The following is an 18,310-nucleotide window of genomic DNA, read 5'->3' as shown; positions in this document are numbered from 1 at the left end:
CTTCAACATAGGAAATTTATACTTACCAACCTGCAAAAGATAATCAATCAAATTTACGTTAGGTATTATTGTTTTTTCTCATCATCCTATTTTATTTAAGTATATCCGTATTAATTACACAAAAATATCCTAACCAATGGTCATTCAATTTTGAGTTTATCCACAGAAGTCATTTTTCTGTTATTTATTACATAAAAGTCATCCAACTTAATGTTTATAACACAAAATTACTGTTCAAACTTTTGTTACATAAAAGTCATCCAATTTAGGCCAAATAAACTAAAAAGCAAATCTTACTTCAATTCTTATACTTTGTCCTTTAACGCATTCGCTTCTCATTTAGCATAAAATTTTATTAGTTAGCTATAATATTTTACTTTTGATATAATTTATTACCTGAATTAAATCTCAATTTTCTGTTTGTTAATATTAAGTGGTCTTGACCAATTAATTATTAAGTTCTTTATTCACTTGTAACGGTATACTATAAAGGAATTTGGTCATATTAAATTCCTTATCCAACTCCAATACACGTTATCCTTCATCAACTCTTCTTCCTAATAATCAATATATATATATATATATATATATATTTAGGTTTTTAGGCATAAGAAGTATATGTTGAAAAAAATAGGATTACAGTTTATTAAAGGTATAAAAGTCGTTCAATATTTGAAGGATATTTTGGTCAACCAACATTTATATTCATGCTTTTAAAATAATACTATTTTCTATGTTCGTGCTACGCACGAATATATCCTGCTTTAAATGCTACGAAATGCATACATAAAATATAAATTGTCTACTGCTTCTACATTGTAAAAATAATTGTTATCCTCAACTATGTACAAAGTACAATGATCAATTCCCTAAAATAGAAATTAGTTTTTTTTAAAATAAAATTACTTGTCAATATTTTTTTATTTACAAAGATATCATTTATTAATTTCAATATGGAAATCAACCATTAGAATGATGGCCCTTATCTTCTTCACCGTTGCTTTTTCTCCTTTATCTCTCCCAGTCTATTTTTTTTTTTCAAATCTCACCAATGTCAAATAAAAAACTAAACATTTTAATTTAAAAAATTGGTAAATTTAATTAAATCCTCTAATAATAAACACTTCTCTTTTTTATTTTTAGAATTGAATTTGTGTACTTATTAATTATTAGTATTGTATGAAGATTTATAGTACCAAAAACAATTAGGACAAAAATTAAATATAAACCAAATCAGATCTAACCTTCATCTACAAAAGATAATTAATGTTGTTGACAGTAAGACGAGAAAAGGACAAAAATGGTCCCTTAACTATGATAGTAGGTTCAAAATAGTCCCTTAACTATGCACTTAACGGTTTTAGTCCTTTAAGTTTGTTACAAGATAACAAAAATGGTCCCTTAACTATGAGAGTAAGTTCAAAATAGTCCCTTAACTATGCACTTAACGGTTTTGGTCCTTTAAGTTTGCCATAAGTTGACAAAATGGTCCCTTAACTATGAGGGTTGGTTAAAAATAGTCCCTTAAGTATGCACTTAACGGTTTTGTTCCTTAAGTTCACCAAAAGTTAACAGTTTTAGTCTCCGACAAACTATTCATCGAACTCTGTTCGTTAGATTTGACTAGAACTGTAAAAAAAAAGGAAAAAATTAGCGAGAACTCACATCTAGAGGTACACATTATTAAAGAAATGGTCAAATACCTTGGGACAAAATTGACGGACGTCAGTCGGTTATAGGAAAAAACCTACAGACTTGATAATGTCAGAAAATGGTGTCTCGAAACACAAAGACCGACAGACTCTATCGATTAAAACTGAGGGAATCCATCGACTAAATAAAATACACTAGACTTTAGAAATAAATTAGAAATAGCAGAAACTAAAAAAGTTGTCACTACCAAAACAAGCGAAAAAAACGATGGACGGAAACCGATGGATAAAATCGAGGGACACTATTTTTTTTTTTTTAATTTTTATTGTTTTTTACGAAAACCAACGGAAGTCCATCGGTTATTTTTGAGGAAAAATGCGCGGAAACTATTTAAAAAAAAGAATCACTACACTGGAAGTATTTAGTTTTCTCTAGTTTTCAGTAAAAACGAATCTAGTGTATTTTACTTAGCGAATGGACTCCCTCGATTTTAATGGACAGAATCCGTCGGTCTTTGTGCTCCGAGACTCTATTTTTTGACATTATCAAGTCTGTAGGTTTTTCCTCAGTTTTTTCCTATAACCGACTAACGTCCATCAGTTTTGTCCCGAATTATTTGACCGATCTAGAGTTCTCACTAATTTTTCCTTTTTTTCATAGTTCTCGTCAAATCTAACAAATAGAGTTCGATGAATATTTTGTCGAGACTAAAACTGTCAACTTATGGCAAACTTAAAGGACCAAAACCATTAAGTGCATAGTTAAGGGACTATTTTGAACCTACTCTCATAGTTAAGAGACCGTTTTTGTTAACTTGTAATAAACTTAAAGGACTAAAACCGTTAAGTGCATAGTTAAGAGACTATTTTGAACCTGCTATCATAGTTAAGGGACCATTTTTGTCCTTTTCTCACAGTAAGACCATTACCAGAGGTTTTAATTTAACTTAAAGAAACGAGGGCCATTGGTGGCTAGCTATTTTATTCTTTTCTTTGAATTAATATCATCGTTAAATAATACTTAGGAGTTTTCCTTAACTATAACTGAGCGTAAATATTGTATGAGTCCTAGTAGAAAATAACTTTAATTAAATAATATGAATCCTAGCAGGTATGCAATACGAATTCTGAATTTTACAATTATATTCAACATGGAATTGCTTCCTTAGACAAAGTATTTTAGTTAAAGGGTATAAAAGTCGTTCAATATTTGAAAGATATTTTGGTCAACCAACATTTATATTCATGATTTTAAAATAATATAGATGGATAGATGTGTGTGGGGTTGGGGGTGGGGGGGGGGGAGGTAAATTAATTTAGTTATATGTTATGTTTTTGGTTTAATGCAATATTTTATAAACAATATATAGTACGACTAATTAATATTGGCAATATATATATAAAAAAAGAAGAAGAACATTTTGAATAAAACTTGTCATGACATTTATAAAGCCTACTACAAGTACAAAGCCTTTGCCATAACATGATTTTTTTTCAAAACTGTTCTACTTTAGGTGTTGTAAATTATTTCTTATAAATAAATATTAGAAAAATTGAAAAAAAATTATGTATATATATATATTTATATAAAAAACTAGTCACACCTTTTTTTTTATCACAATTCTACGGAAATCGAGATGGTTTTTCCCCTGATAACAAAAGGTAAACCTTCTCTAGCAACAATAAATACATAGTACTCTTTTTCACTTTCCCACATCTTGCTACAAAGAAAAACAAACAGACCCATTTGTTCTCTTTCATTATCAGTGCAAACAATCAATTTCCACCGCCGACACATCTTCTAACAAACCCAGAATGTAAAACACCGGATTTTACTTTCTACTCTTTGTTTTTCTTCTTTCTCTTTACTTTCTTAGGTGCTGTTTGATCATAAAAATTATTCACTTTTTTTTGATTTTTTTTTTGTATTTTTGGGCGTTTGACTATAAATATTCCGAATATAACTTGAAGTTGTATTCCGAAATATTAAAAATTTAAAAAATTTATTCTTTTTTCACTTTTTTACGAGTACATTTCACCAAAAATTACAATTTAAAAAAGTATGGCCAAACACAACTCCAACTTTAAAAATTTCAAAAAAAGTAAATTTATTTTTGATATTTATGGCCAAATAGCACCTTAGTCTTTAGATGAATGTAGGGTCCTCTTCTTGTTCAAATCTCTCTTTTCCCTCTGGTCAATTTTACTTTCTGTCCATAAATTAAAAGAAAAAGAAAGGCTTGTGTGAGAAGAACACATTCAGGATCACAATTTGGTCGAAGACAAAATTTTGAGCCTGAGCCTTCAGAAGGTTACAAATCAGTGGTAGAAGAATTTGGAATGTATTTTCTGCCCACTGATGGAGATCTGGCACTAGAGATGATGCAAAAAATCAACTATTTGGGATATGAGTCATTTGTACCAAGTCCAGGGCCTTATGTTCGAGAGGTGGTTTTAGAATTTTATGCAAATATGAATGCTCAGGAGGAAACTTCAAGAGTTCGAGGTAAGGTTATCCCTTTTAACCGAACTGCTCTAAATAAGGTTTATAATTGTTTACCCCGAATTCGGATAATCAATTAAATTTGTAAGTAGGTATAGGATATGTGCTTTGGGTCTTGATGTATAGTAGATAGAGAAAATATGTATATGAGAGTTCTTTAATAAAACGGCTACTGATTACAATTTGCTATGAGTGTAAACGTTTATGAACAATGTGAAACACTTGATGGAAGAAACACAATAATAATGGAAACAAACGACCTTGGCCGAATCAAATATTGAGAGAGAGATTGTATATATGAATTCTTCTATTATAAGTGCTCTTGGAAAGCAAAAGGAACCAACCCCTACAAAGGAGGGGGATGTGCTCTATTTATAGTGTGACCCCCATGGGTCTCATACAATGTGAACTAATAAAATAATAATAACAAGGACAGCTCTGCACAGATTTGGTGGGATTAGATTGACGGCGCCGTCTGACACACGCATGGTGGGTAGTTGACCATGACTAGACGTTACTGGCGCGTGGCCCGCCTACTACGGCCACACGGACCAACGGCTACTCGGACAAATGGCTACACGGACCAACGATCATGAATGCTCGAGTCACCGGGCTTGGCCGTTTCAACGATGCAGAAGGCAGATCAGTCGGTGCCCTCACTCGGTTCCGGCCCAGGCACTACTCCGGTCAAGGGCGAATAGTATCCGACACATTCTCATTCCTTCCTCCGGTTCCTCGTTCCACCGGTTTGACTTATATCCGGTTTTTACAGTATACAGATAGCCCCCACACTTCCCGGATCTCCGGTCTACCGGAATAACGGGAAGTGGATAATTTCTGAAACCGGTGATTTTGTCAGCTCGTCGTTATATTCTTATTTTGGCGGGAACGGCTGCGTAATGCCTCCCCTTTTATCGGCCACGTGTCCCGCCCCGGATGGCCCGCCTCTGCCAACCGCCTTTTGCACGTCGTTTCGAGTCACTTCGAATTAATGACGGGACACGTGGCGCCCCTTGATTGGCCGTCCTCGGTAACCGTTCCTCTTCTTCGCCTATATAAGGCTCTTTACCTCCTCATTTTTTCACTTTCACGCTTTTGTTCTTCTTCAACTTCACTCCTTTTTCTGCGCTCTTCCATCTACACTACATACAATCAACTTCCCATTTGATCTGCAGTTGGTTCATTGCTTCACACAATCGTGCAAAAGAACCAATTCTGTCTCCCTTTCTCTCAGTCATCACCGGTTCCTTCATTTTTCTAAGTCCCTCTCTTGAACCTCCCTTCTTTCCTATTCCCAAGATGTCTGAATCCACTTCCCATGATGCTCTACTGGTATTGTCCCCGGGGGCCGAGCCTGCGTCTCCGGCTAAATTCGAGCCCACGGCTTCGAATATCATACCGGCTAAATTCAATTTCAACAAAGACCTTGAGGTTGAAAAGCCTTCCTCCGTTTCAGACATGGGATTCGACGTGAGGCGGTATCCCTCATCTATCACCGAGGAGAAGCTCGACACAGTCCGGGCCGATTGCGGGTTCTTCCCGCGTTCTTACCGATGCCGCAAAAAGAAAACGGCCCTCCGAAAAGGGGTAGACGCCAAAAAGGAAGAAAGCAAGAAGCGTTGCTCGGTCTTCAAGGGAAGAGACGGAGCCCGACATCATTGTCCGGAGAGTCGGCTCCGTTCCCTCCGTGGCTCCAATACTGGAGGAGGCGGTCTCCGTTCCACCCGTTCCTTCTATCGGCGAAGGTCTGTTGGTTCCCGTTCCACATTCAGGTGCGGAAGGAATACTTTCACCGGCTCCTCTTCGGTCGATTGACTTTGTCGACATTTCAGGTGAAACTTCTTCGGAAGACACTCCCCTGCAAAGGAAAAGGTCCGGGGAAGCGGCTGCTGCTGAAACTGACAAAAGGACCGCCCCAGTACTGGAGAGCGAGGCCCCCACAGGCGCTCGTCCGTCTCCCGAGCATGATCCTGCTGCGACTGCGGAGCCCCCGACCTTTGCCGAAAATATTGAGGCTGCTCCAAGTTCATCTACCCCGGCTCTGCGGGTGGATGATTTTGACGATATGTTCTCGAGCACCCCCCCGGCTACCGGCGAAGCAGCGGGCTTTGGTCACCTCCTTATTCCTCGAGCCACAAGGCCGGCCAACCGGATCTCCGAATCAGGCGCCAGGGACAACTTGGTAAATATCTTCCCGGCCCCGAGCGTCGAGCCAAGGAGAACCAGATCGGTCGTAGTCACCGACCCCAAGGACTGCAGCTTTCTATCATGTCCGGTGGGCGTAGCGAGCTATTTGCGACCTCTTATTTCTGACTCGGACAGGCGCAAAATGACCGGGCTCACTTGGCAGTGCCTCATTAACGAGGGTATGCATGTAAGCAACCGGGTAAGCTCTTCTGTCATCCTTGTATAGTTTATCTGTGGATTTTATCCTTACTTCGCCTAAGCCTTCTGACTTGTTTCACCTGCAGAGTGTGGTGCTGGTTAATGAAGCTTTCATCCATGCCCAACATGAGATAGATGATCTTCGAGGCCAACTGGATGCCCAGGGCCGAGAAACGGAGAAATATCGGCATCTTCTTTAGGAGAAGGAGGAAGAGTTGGATCGGGCGGCCGTGCTGGCCAACCTTCGTCCTGAGCTCGATGCGGCTAAGGACGAAAACCGTCGTCTGAAGAGTGAACTGGCCGCTATGACCGACTATAACCGGAGCCTTGAGGCTGAAAAAATCGGGCCTTAGCCGGGATAAAGCCCAGTTTTCCTCGAGGCTAGATGAGCTCGAGACCACGGTTTCCCGACTCCGGGGGGAGCTGGACTCAGTGAAGGCTGATGCAACGGGCCTGACCGAGAGGAACCGGCAGCTCGAGTCCGAGGTAGCTTTGTCCAACGAGCGCAGGAGGGTGTTCGAGGAGAAAGCCGAGGAGCGGTCTCGGATATGTGAAGGCCTAAGGGTCGAGCTCGAAGAGGTGGTTATCGCCAACGACGGCCTTAAGGCCGAGTTGGAGGCAGCCACTGGTAGGATAAGTGTCCTTGAGGAGGACCGGGCTGATCTGGAAGCAAAACTGGCCAAGGCTGAGGTCGCCTTGGAAGAAACCTGGAGAAGTGTTGAGGCAGCCGAGGATCATACTGCTATTGTTGCCGAGTATGAGAAGTGGAAGTCTCGGCGGATTACCCTCGAGCAAGCCGAGCATGGTCTCTCGGATCTTCCGGCCCTGATACTCGAGGCCAAGAGGATGGAGGAGGAAGCCAATCGTGCCCTCGGGTCCGAGTCAGACGACTCCGAGCGGACCGAGTCCGAGCACTCATCTACCTCTAGTCATGCCGGATAGCATAGGGCTTGTGCCTTGCTTTCTGTTTTTGTTTTTTGCCTTTGTAGGATTTTATTTTTCTTTTGATGTAAGAAACATCCGTTGTATAAATGAAAAGTGCATCTTTCTTGCTTCTTCGTTTGAATGTTTGTTTACTGTTTTTGCCATAGTTGTTGGTCCGTTCTAGGACAAGTCGACTCGTAGTCGTTAATTTATCGTGCCCGTAGGTCTTATCCGATATTTTGGGGCCGGTGGCTTATCAAATTTTGGCTTGGATCATTGTGATATCGTTGCCTTTGTCGAATTTCGACCATGGTACCCGACGTAGGGTATGCGAATGAGGCAGTATCGAAATACGGTGGTTATCAACTGGGCCAAGTATATTTAACAGGAAGCTGTTATCCCAACTTTTGATAACTTTGTGTTTGCAAAATGTTTGTACATATGAGAATTTTAACTCTTTCTTCCTTAGCCGTAGCAAATGTAAAATGGGACACGATTCGTTATGATCGTTTGGTCCTTACATCGGAGGCTATGGCCGGTGGCCGGTCCTTAGTTTTGCCGTAGCAAAATGCTAAATGGGACACTATTCATTATGATCGTTTGGTCCTTACATCGGAGGCTATGGCCGGTGGCCGGGCCTTAGTTTTGCCGTAGCAAATGTTGAGCTTCTCCGTCTGCTTTAATCGGGGTCATCTTCGGTGTGGCATAGTACTCCCCTAGCACTTATTCGATCTCCGAGGTCGGGTGAGTGCTATTATGTCGCCAATCGGAGGATGCGACACCGGGTATCCGAGTACTTGCCCTTCATATTTGTTAAGTAACACGTTGTACTCGTTGCCTCATTAAAAACCTTGTCGGAAAACCCATTTTGGGATAAAACCGTACTGAGGAAAAGAGTGCAACACATGTTATCAGATCTAGATTCTAATTTTGTCCCGCTCTTGACTTCCTGCAAAAGAGAAAAGTTAATAAGAGAATACGGGGAGACCATACCTTAGCAGTAGTATCTCTTTAGATGGGCCACGTTCCAGTTATTACACAGATGCTGCCCACCCATGGACTCCAATTGATACGATCCTTTGCCAGTTATACCGGTTACCTTGTACGGGCCTTCCCAGTTCGGACCCAACTTTCCTTCGTTGGGGTTCTTGGTGTGCAAGGTAACTTTTCGAAACACTAAATCCCCAACTTGGAAATGCCGAAAGTTGGCTCTTCGGTTGTAGTATCTTTCCATCCTCTGTTTTTGGGCCGCTATGCGGACCGACGCGCTTTCGCGTAGTTTATCTGCGAGTTCGAGCTTCACGGCCATGGCCTCCCCGTTTGACTCTTCGGTGGTATACCTGGAACGGAGGGTCGGTTCACCGACTTCCACGGGGATAAGGGCTTCGGCTCCGTAAACCAATGAGAACGGGGTTTCCCCCGTGCTCGATCTGGATGTGGTTCGGTAAGCCTATAACACCTCCGACAATATCTCCCTCCAATGGTGCTTCGATGCTTCAAGCCTTTTCTTCAGATTTTGGATTATCGTTTTGTTCGTGGATTCTGCCTGTCCGTTCGCGCATGGGTGATACGGGGTTGACACGATTTTCTTGATCTTCAATCCCTCGAGGAAATTGTTGACCTTGCCACCCACGAACTGAGGACCATTATCACAAGTTATCTCGGAGGGGATGCCGAAACGGCAGATGATGTGATCCCATATGAAGTCGATGACTTTTTTCTCTCTTATCTTTTCGAAGGCCTGTGCTTCAACCAATTTAGAAAAATAGTCAGTCATAAACAAAATGAAACGGGCCTTACCTGGTGCCTGAGGTAACAGACCCACAATGTCCATTTCCCACTTCATGAAAGGCCAAGGTGAGATCACCGAATGTAGCAACTCCCCGGGCTGGTGAATCATCGGAGCATGCTTCTGACATACGTCGCATTTTCGGACAAAACTTTTAGCGTCTTCGTCCATCCGATTCCAGTAATAACTGGGCCTGATGATTTTTCGAACCAGAGCTTCTGCACCGGAGTGGTTGTCACAGGTTCCTTCGTGTACCTCTCTCATCACGTATTCCGTTTCTCCGGGGCCCAAACACTTAGCCAGGGGACCGAGGAAAGAGCGTCGATACAATTGGCCGTCCACTAAGCAAAAACGGGCGGCCTTGGTCCGTAGTGACCGTGATTCCTTCGGGTCATTCGGGAGCTTTCCGTCACGCAGGTATTCGATGTACTTATTGCGCCAATCCCAAGTTAAGCCCATTGTGTATATTTCAGCTTGCCCGGTTTCTATGGCCGTGTTTGATAAGTGCACCGTTGCCCCGTGGTTGATTTCCTCCCCCTCGACCGACGATCCAAAATTTGCTAATGCATCGGCTTCGCTGTTCTGCAACCTCGGTATGTGTTGCATGGTCCATTCTTTAAATTGATGAAGTACCACTTGGATTTTCTCGAGGTACCTCTGCATCCGTTCGTCCTTTACCTCGAACACGCCGTTCACCTGGTTTGCGACCAAAAGCGAGTCGCATTTTGCCTCGATTATTTCGGCTCCCATGCTTCGAGCCAATTCCAAACTTACAATCATAGCCTCATATTTGGCTTCATTGTTAGTCAATTTAGCAGTTCTAACGGATTGCCGAATGACATCCCCGGCCGGGGTCCTAAGGACGATCCCTAGTCCGGAACCTCTAAGGTTCGAGGCCACGTCTGTGTGTAGAGACCAAATGCCTGTGGTCTTTCCCGAGGTCAGCAAAAGTTTCTTTTCGACCTCGGGGATCATAGTCGGGGTAAAGTCTGCCACAAAATCGGCCAAGATTTTTGATTTGATGGCCGTTCGAGGTTTATACTCGATATCGTAACCGCTAATTTCTACAGCCCATTTTGTTAATCTACCTGACAACTTAGGTTTATGCATGATGTTTTTTTAAAGGGTAAGTGGTTACTACACATATGGGGTGGCATTGGAAATAAGGTTTGAGCTTTCTGGAAGCGCTTACCAGTGCTAATGCCAACTTTTCCAAATGGGGGTAATGGATCTCTGCATCCCCCAAAGTTCTACTTACATAATAGATAGGGAATTGCGTACCTGATTCTTCTCGGACCAAAACGCCACTTACCGCCATTTCGGAGACAGCTAGGTAGAGAAAAAGTGGCTCATCGGCCTTTGGTGTGTGCAGCAACGGGGGGCTAGACAAGTACCTCTTCAACTCTCGTAGGGTTTCTTGGCACTCCGGTGTCCAAACGAAGTCGTTCTTCTTCCTGAGCAAAGAGAAGAAACGATGACTCTTGTCCGAGGACCTCGATATGAAGCGACTCAGCGCCGCTATCCTCCCGGTGAGCTTCTGTACCCCCTTTATGTTGTTCACGACTTCGATATCCTCGATGGCCTTGATCTTGTCCGGGTTGATTTCAATTCCCTAGTTTGACACCATGAACCCCAGAAATTTACCAGACCTTACGCCGAAGGCACATTTCTCCGGGTTGAGTTTTATGTTGTATCTGCGGAGTACATCGAAGGTTTCCTGCAAATGCTTTAAATGGTCCTCTGTTTTCAGGGACTTAACAACCATATCGTCAACATAAACTTCCATTGTTTTCCCTATTTGTTCTTCGAACATTCCATCAACTAGGCGTTGGTAAGTTGCACCGACATTTTTTAATCCGAAAGGCATGACGTTATAACAGTAAGTCCCATAACGGCCGATGAAGGATGTTTTCTCTTGATCCTCCGGGTGCATCCGGATTTGGTTGTACCCGGAGTAAGCATCGAGAAAACTTAATATTTCATGTCCGGCCGTCGCATCGATCATTCTATCGATGTGAGGCAATGGAAATGAATCCTTCGGGTAGGCCTTGTTTAAATCCTTATAATCGACACACATTCGTTGTTACCTTTTTTGGGCACCACCACCACGTTAGCAAGCCAATCCGGGTATTTCACCTCCCGGATGGAACCTATTTTTAAAAGCTTTGTTACCTCGTCTTTCACGAAGGCGTGTTTTGGTTCCGCCATGGGCCTTCTTTTTTGCTTCACCGGGGGAAACTTCCTGTCCAAGCTGAGTTTGTGTGATGCTATTTCTGGTGATATACCTGTCATATATTTCTATCCGGTAAGAACTCGAACAGGATGATCTGCTCTAGCTCCTCTACGGTTGATTTGATCGCATCCGAGTCATCCAGCATGACAAAGGATCTGGGTATCCCGAAGTCATCTTCTTCATGCACTGGATCTGGCCCGGTATACTTTGGTTGCTATTGGGGGACCTCCCCTCCGGTTACACCCTCCTTTTCCTGAGCTGGCTCCTTGGGCCGGGGCGCCGCCCCCTCTACTGCGAACATTTCCTTTGTTGCGGGCTGCTCACCTTGGATGGTCTTCACCCCCTCCGGGGTGGGGAATTTCAGCAACTGATGCAGTGTTGAGGGAACTGCCCTCATGCTATGTATCCAAGGTCTGCCCAATAATGCATTATACTTCATGTCGCCTTCGATCACATAGAACACCGCTTGCTGAATGGTTCCATCCGCGTTCACGGGCAACGAGATCTCTCCCTTCGTAGTTTCGCTAGCCATATTGAACCCACTGAGTACCCGAGCCACCGATACGATCCGATCTAGCAGCCCTAGTTGTTCGACCACTCTCCATCGGATGATGTTGGCCGAGTTACCTGGGTCAACCAAAATACGTTTAATCTTAGTTTTAAAGATGAGTATAGAAATTACCAGTGCATCATTGTGCGGTTGGATGATGCCTTCCGCGTCTTCGTCATCGAAGGAAATAGAGCCCCCGGTTGAATGATCTCGGATGCGTTTTTCACGAACAATAGAGACCTTGGTCCGTTTCATTATCGGCCCCCGAGGGACGTCAATACCCCCAACTATCATGTTGATTGTATGCTGGTGTTCAACCGGTTCGACCCTTCGATGAGCTTCCCTTTCCTTGTAGTGATTTTTGGCTCGCTCGCTCAATAGATCTCGGAGGTGGCCGTTTTTCAATAACCGGGCTACCTCCTCTCTCAACTGGCGGCAATCCTCAGTTTTGTGACCATGGGTGCCGTGATATTCACACACCATGTTCGGATCCCGTTGTCCCGGATCTGACCTTAGTGGTTTCGGCTATCGCACATCCGGGACGCGGCCAATGGCCGAGACAAGATCCGAAGTACTGACGTTGAAGTTGTACTCCGAAATCTTCGGTGGACCCTTATTGCTGGCAGAACTTCCGGCATCACTCCTGAACGAGAGCCCCCAGCTGTTTGACGGGCGCTCGACCCGCTTGCTACCTCGACCTGAGAAGTGGCTCGGGCTTTCCCTTGACTTTTCCGACCTGAAATTTGGTCTCTCCGAGTGGGAGTATGGCCGAAACCTTTCTTTTGATGATTCAGACTTCATTTCATAACCCTTCCTCGGTTTCTCGAAACTTCTATTCACTTTTAACTTTACCGAAGAGAGCTCGAACTGATCATCCTCCACCCGAATCTTCGACTCATACCGATTGTGGACATCGGCCCATGTCACGGCCTCGTATTCCAGCAAAGTTTCTTTCAATTTGGCCGAAGCAGCCGAACTTAGCATGTTGAGCCCCTTTGTGAAAGCTTGTGCGGCCCATTCTTCTGGCACCGGGGGGAGTTCCATCCGTTCCTTCTGGAACCGGTTGACGAACTCCCGCAGTAGCTCATCGTCCCTTTGGGTTATTCGGAAGATATCGGCCTTACGGGCCTGCACCTTTATGGCACCGACATGTGCCTTCACGAAGGCATCGACGAGCATTTCGAAAGAAGTGATCGAATGCTTGGGTAGGTGGTCATACCAACGCTCCCTTCGACAGAGTTTCCCCAAATGTTTTCAGCAACACCGACTCGATCTCATCTTCTTCCATATCATTACCCTTTATGGCACAGGTATATGAGGTCACGTGCCCGTGCGGGTCCGTTGTGCCGTCATACTTCTGTATATCGGGCATTTTGAACCTCTTCGGGATCAGTTTCGGGGCCGCACTCGGTGGAAAAGGCCTTTGAATGTACCTTTTCGAATTCGGCCCCTTCAGCAAAGGTGAAGCCCCCGATATCTGGTCCACCCGAGAATTGTATGTCTCGACCCTCTTTTCGGTTGAATCTACCCGTTTTGCCAAAGTTTCGAGCATCTTTAGAACCTCGGTAGAGGAGCCGGCCCCGGAGCCGTCACTCTCGACCATTCGTGCCTCGTTTCTTCCGGTTTCAGCAGTACCCTTTGCCTTTTCCGGCCCTGCTTCACCCTTTCCGTTCTGCAGCTGGGCAATTGCCATTCCTTGCTCGGCGATTGCCGCTCTTTGTTCGTGCAACATTTCGAAAATTAAAAGTAAGTTAACACCGTCGTTTGGTGCGTCCGGTTCTCTCCGGCCCCGATCCCGGGACAATGTAACGGAATTGTGAGTATTTAGAGGATCAGTGGCCGGTAGGGCGGCATTCTCTTGATCCACGGTATTTTGCCGGTTGAGTCCCTCCCTTGAATCGACGGGGTTCGGGTCAGCGGGGTTCGGCAATGCCCGTAGTTCGCTTCCTTCGATTTCCGCCACAATCTCGGTGTTATTGACATGACCGGATTGTTCGATGTCAGCCATTTAGTCCGTTTTCGCAGAGACGGGCAGGGACGTTTTTGATTTTGATGAATATAATAGAAATCAAGGCCAAATACCACTATTATCCTAGCCCCATGGTGGGCGCCAAACTGTTTACCCCGAATTCGGATAATCAATTAAATTTGTAAGTAGGTATAGGATATGTGCTTTAGGTCTTGATGTATGGTAGATAGAGAAAATATGTATATGAGAGTTCTTTAATAAAACGACTACTGATTACAATTTGCTATGAGTGTAAACGTTTATGAACAATGTGAAACACTTGATGGAAGAAACACAATAATAATGGAAACAAACGGCCTTGGCCGAATCAAATATTGAGAGAGAGATTGTATATATGAATTCTTCTATTATAAGTGTTCTTGGAAAGCAAAAGGAACCAACCCCTACAAAGGAGGGGGATGTGCTCTATTTATAGTGTGACCCTCATGGGTCTCATACAATGTGAACTAATAAAATAATAATAACAAGGACAGCTCTGCACAGATTTGGTGGGATTAGACTGACGGCGTCGTCTGACACACGCATGGTGGGTAGTTGACCATGACTGGACGTTACTGGCGCATGACCCGCCTACAACGGCCACACGGACCAACGGCTACTCGGACAAATGGCTACACGGACCAACGGCCATGAATGCTCGAGTCACCGGGCTTGGCCGTTTCAACGATGCAGAAGGCAGATCAGCCGGTGCCCTCACTCGGCTCCGGCCCAGGCACTACTCCGGTCAAGGGCGAATAGTATCCGGCACATTCTCATTACTTCCTCCGGTTCCTCGTTTCACCGGTTTGACTTATATCCGATTTTTACCGTATACAATAATTGGAGGGATGTTAATGACGATGAACTAAAATATAAAATGGAAGATGAGGATAAAATATTTGTTAGAGGATATATTGTGACATTATGTCCTAAAGGGGTTTGGCTTATTTCTGGAACGAAAGTAAACCTTCGAGTATAACTAGATGGAAAAATCAAGAACATGGGAGAGTTTATTAGTTCTCGTCTTACTCCATATTCGAAAATGTTAAACTTTAATGTGACAAGGATCATTTTGTTGTATGCCATTAAGCAAAATATGGATATAAATGTTGGTCGAATAATTCGCGATGAAATGATTTCTTGCCTGTTCGACAACGCTTTACCCTTTCCGACTACAATCACTCGCCTTGCGAGTATGTTTGGTGTGAACATGGATAGGTTGGTTAGAATAATGAACGAATCTGCCACACTTGGTAAGAGCTATTTAAATAGCTTGCAACCTCCTCTTTCGAAAAAGGAAAATCCAACTACAGAGCACAAAAGGCTCCAGCAATCAGAAAATTTAGAATTGGACACCTCATCTATGGTTGTTTCACCTGATAATTTTATTTATTTACAACAGCTACTGCACGGACAAGCTGAGATGAAAAGAGAATGGGAGGTTTATAAAAATGAACAAGCAGCAATGTTAGCGGCTAATATAATATGTCTCATGTTCTAACTGAAATTAATGTAACAAAAAATAATCAATCTTACATTTGCCAGACGTTGCAAAATCAGGTTGCGTCTACTTCTCCCACCATCCAAATGACAGGAAATCTCACGCGCAACATTTCTAATGCTGTAAAATTTTCTGACCCATCAATTTTCCTGCATTATTCTTTTACAGATCCGAGTAGTGGCAGATTAGTGCAGGCTTGTATCCAACACCGGAATTTCCTCTGTACCACCAACAACACTCAATATGCATAAAGAAGGTGGGTCAAATAAAATTTTCATACCATTTAGCATGTAGCCTCTCTCCATGTGGTCAGATGTTGTCACAATTCCAGAAATGAATACTGCAAATCCTGCTAATTTCTATGGCGAAGGACCCTCCGTTCCTCCCGAAAATCAGGGAAATGAAAACTTTGATGCTGCATTTAACTTTCTCACTGGTGAAGGTACTGGAACATGTAGTCATTGAAACTTGAATTATTCATTCAGGAAAATGAATAATTTAAGTGTGGGGATGGTAAAAACTCTACTCTACTTTTTCTATGTGATAATCTTATGGTCTACTTTATGTAGTTGGAAATGTTGGTAGTCCTTTTTGGTGCTGGTTGTTTTTGAAAATGTTGGTGATGTGTTGATGTTAGTTGAAAGAAGAAGAAGATTTTTTGGTTGACAACAGCTAACATCTTTTTTGAAAATAGCCATAAGAGGAAGCTTGTACATTGTTTAACCTTATGGTTAGTATGTTGGTGCTAGTTGAAAGAAGAAAGAAACGCTTGATTGGCAGCATGTAACATCTTTTTGCTGTAAATAGCCATAAAAGGCAGCTTGTACCTGTTCGTTTTAGTGTGAAAATGTCAAATGACAAACCTTGTAATGAAAGTTTAACTGCATGTTGTTTTGGTACTTCTAAATGCTGTCTTCTTTTTACATCTTTGCTGGAAAAAAAAAAATTACATAAAAGGTTTTAAGTAAATAATTTGCATATACATAACTTCAGATCATCTTTTGGCAACACACTTGGATCACTTCAAGTTCATAAAGCAAAGAAAGCTTCTAATTTTATATGTGTATTTTTGCTTATGTAAGTGTCCTGCTGTAATGACAATCTGATTGTTTGAAGAAAAAGTCATAACATACTTAAATCAATGCAATCAATAGCTATAACTTGCCTCTATTGTTGGTCAAGGCGAAATCCTAAAAAAATTGCTGATTTTGGAAAATGAATTAGGCCATTTTTTGATCGTTTCAGCCTTTTGTTAACTTACCAAAAGAAAAAAAAATGTATCCTTAGTTTCCAAAGTTTGGGCCTAATATCCGTTTTTTTTTCTTCGTATTCACCACGCAAATATACAAAAAAAAAAAGAAAAAAAAAGAGAAGAAGATCGAAGAAGGGTTCCATGCCGAAATCCATTTCCTGGCCATGATAACAAGCATGAAAGGATGAGAATTTCACACTTTGATAGTCACAAGTTTTGAAATAAAGGGGATATTGTATATGGAAATAAATAAATAAAAAAAAACACAAATGAGAATTAATAAAAACGGGTTGCAATATGACGCCCGTGAAAGTTGCAGTAAGTTGAATGCAGTGATCTACTTTTAATTTTGTACAAAGTCATCTAGTTTGTAAATCAACAACAACAACAAGCCCAGTATAATCCCACTATGTGGGGTCTGGGGCTAGTTTGTAAATCATGTCGGGAAAAAGTTAAGTTACTTTAAAAAATATTCCTATATCCTACCATCTCTCAGCCCAACGTTACAAGCCAATAAAAATCCTAAAAGATTCTGAAGTCAACATTTATACATTAGTGGAGATTGACAAGAAAGGCAAGCTTATGATTTATTGTAAATGATTGATTTTAATATTCTTGATTTTTCTAAAAACTCATAGATGTCTAATAGTGACTTTTGCAAAAATAAAAGTGAAGATATAAACAAGGTAAGTGACGCAAGGTTCAACAGGACTTGAAATTCAAGTAGAGTCATTAATTTTCGAGAAGCTGTAAGTGTTTTGAATTATATATATATAAAATAAAATAAATTAGTTATAACAGGTAAGGTAACCGAAAGAGACTTACTAAAAAAGGAGCATGTTTTAGTTTAAGCATATATTTTTGGTTCTCTAATATTACTAATGTCACAACCCAGCTAGGGGCCGCGACGGGTACCCGGAGCTACCCACCGAGCACCGCTCATCTACTGCTTATCGTACTCATTTAAAACTCTTTTATCAATTTCACACTTTAATCGTAGGAAAATCACCTTTTATGTGAAAACATAAATACCTTTATATACATATGCCTTTAGGCTGTCAAAATAATAAATGAGTATACAGTAGCAATCTTGTGAGACCATCTAACCCACACTGCGCATCTACGAGCCTCTACTGGGGTGCTAAACATGTGGACGGGACAAGACCCCGTCATGCCCAAAAAAATAAAATAAAAATAATAATAATAAAAAAAAAAAAATATATATATATATATATATACATGACTATATACACAAAAGAATAATCATAAGCACCTCCGGACAAAGGAGTGCTTTCGACCCGCTGACAGCTACTACGGATCTGGATCGAGCTCTCCTCCCTGTCTACCTGTGGGCATGAACACAGCGTACAAAGAAAACGGACGTCAGTACGAACATTGTACTGAGTATGAGAGGCATAAACAATGAAATAAGACAATGATGTAAAGAAGATATCAATATAGAACATCTGAATCAGACTGTCAAGTATAAAGAACATAAGTCATGCTGTCTTAC

At 42.0% G+C, this 18,310-nt stretch overlaps 1 long non-coding RNA gene across 1 annotated transcript; it reads left to right on the top strand.

The window, feature by feature from the left end:
- Positions 1-3,264: 3,264 nt before the first annotated feature.
- LOC132643670 (uncharacterized) lies at positions 3,265-16,431 on the top strand. The gene is made up of 2 exons (XR_009583702.1): positions 3,265-4,158; positions 15,714-16,431. It is a non-coding gene; the product is annotated as an uncharacterized LOC132643670 (long non-coding RNA).
- Positions 16,432-18,310: the final 1,879 nt, after the last annotated feature.

The sequence above is a fragment of the Lycium barbarum genome, chromosome 6 (genome assembly GCF_019175385.1).
Source record: "Lycium barbarum isolate Lr01 chromosome 6, ASM1917538v2, whole genome shotgun sequence".
Classification (NCBI taxonomy): Eukaryota; Viridiplantae; Streptophyta; class Magnoliopsida; order Solanales; family Solanaceae; genus Lycium; species Lycium barbarum.
Note: the sequence above shows the minus strand (reverse complement) of the source record. Positions and strands in the feature narration are given on the sequence as shown.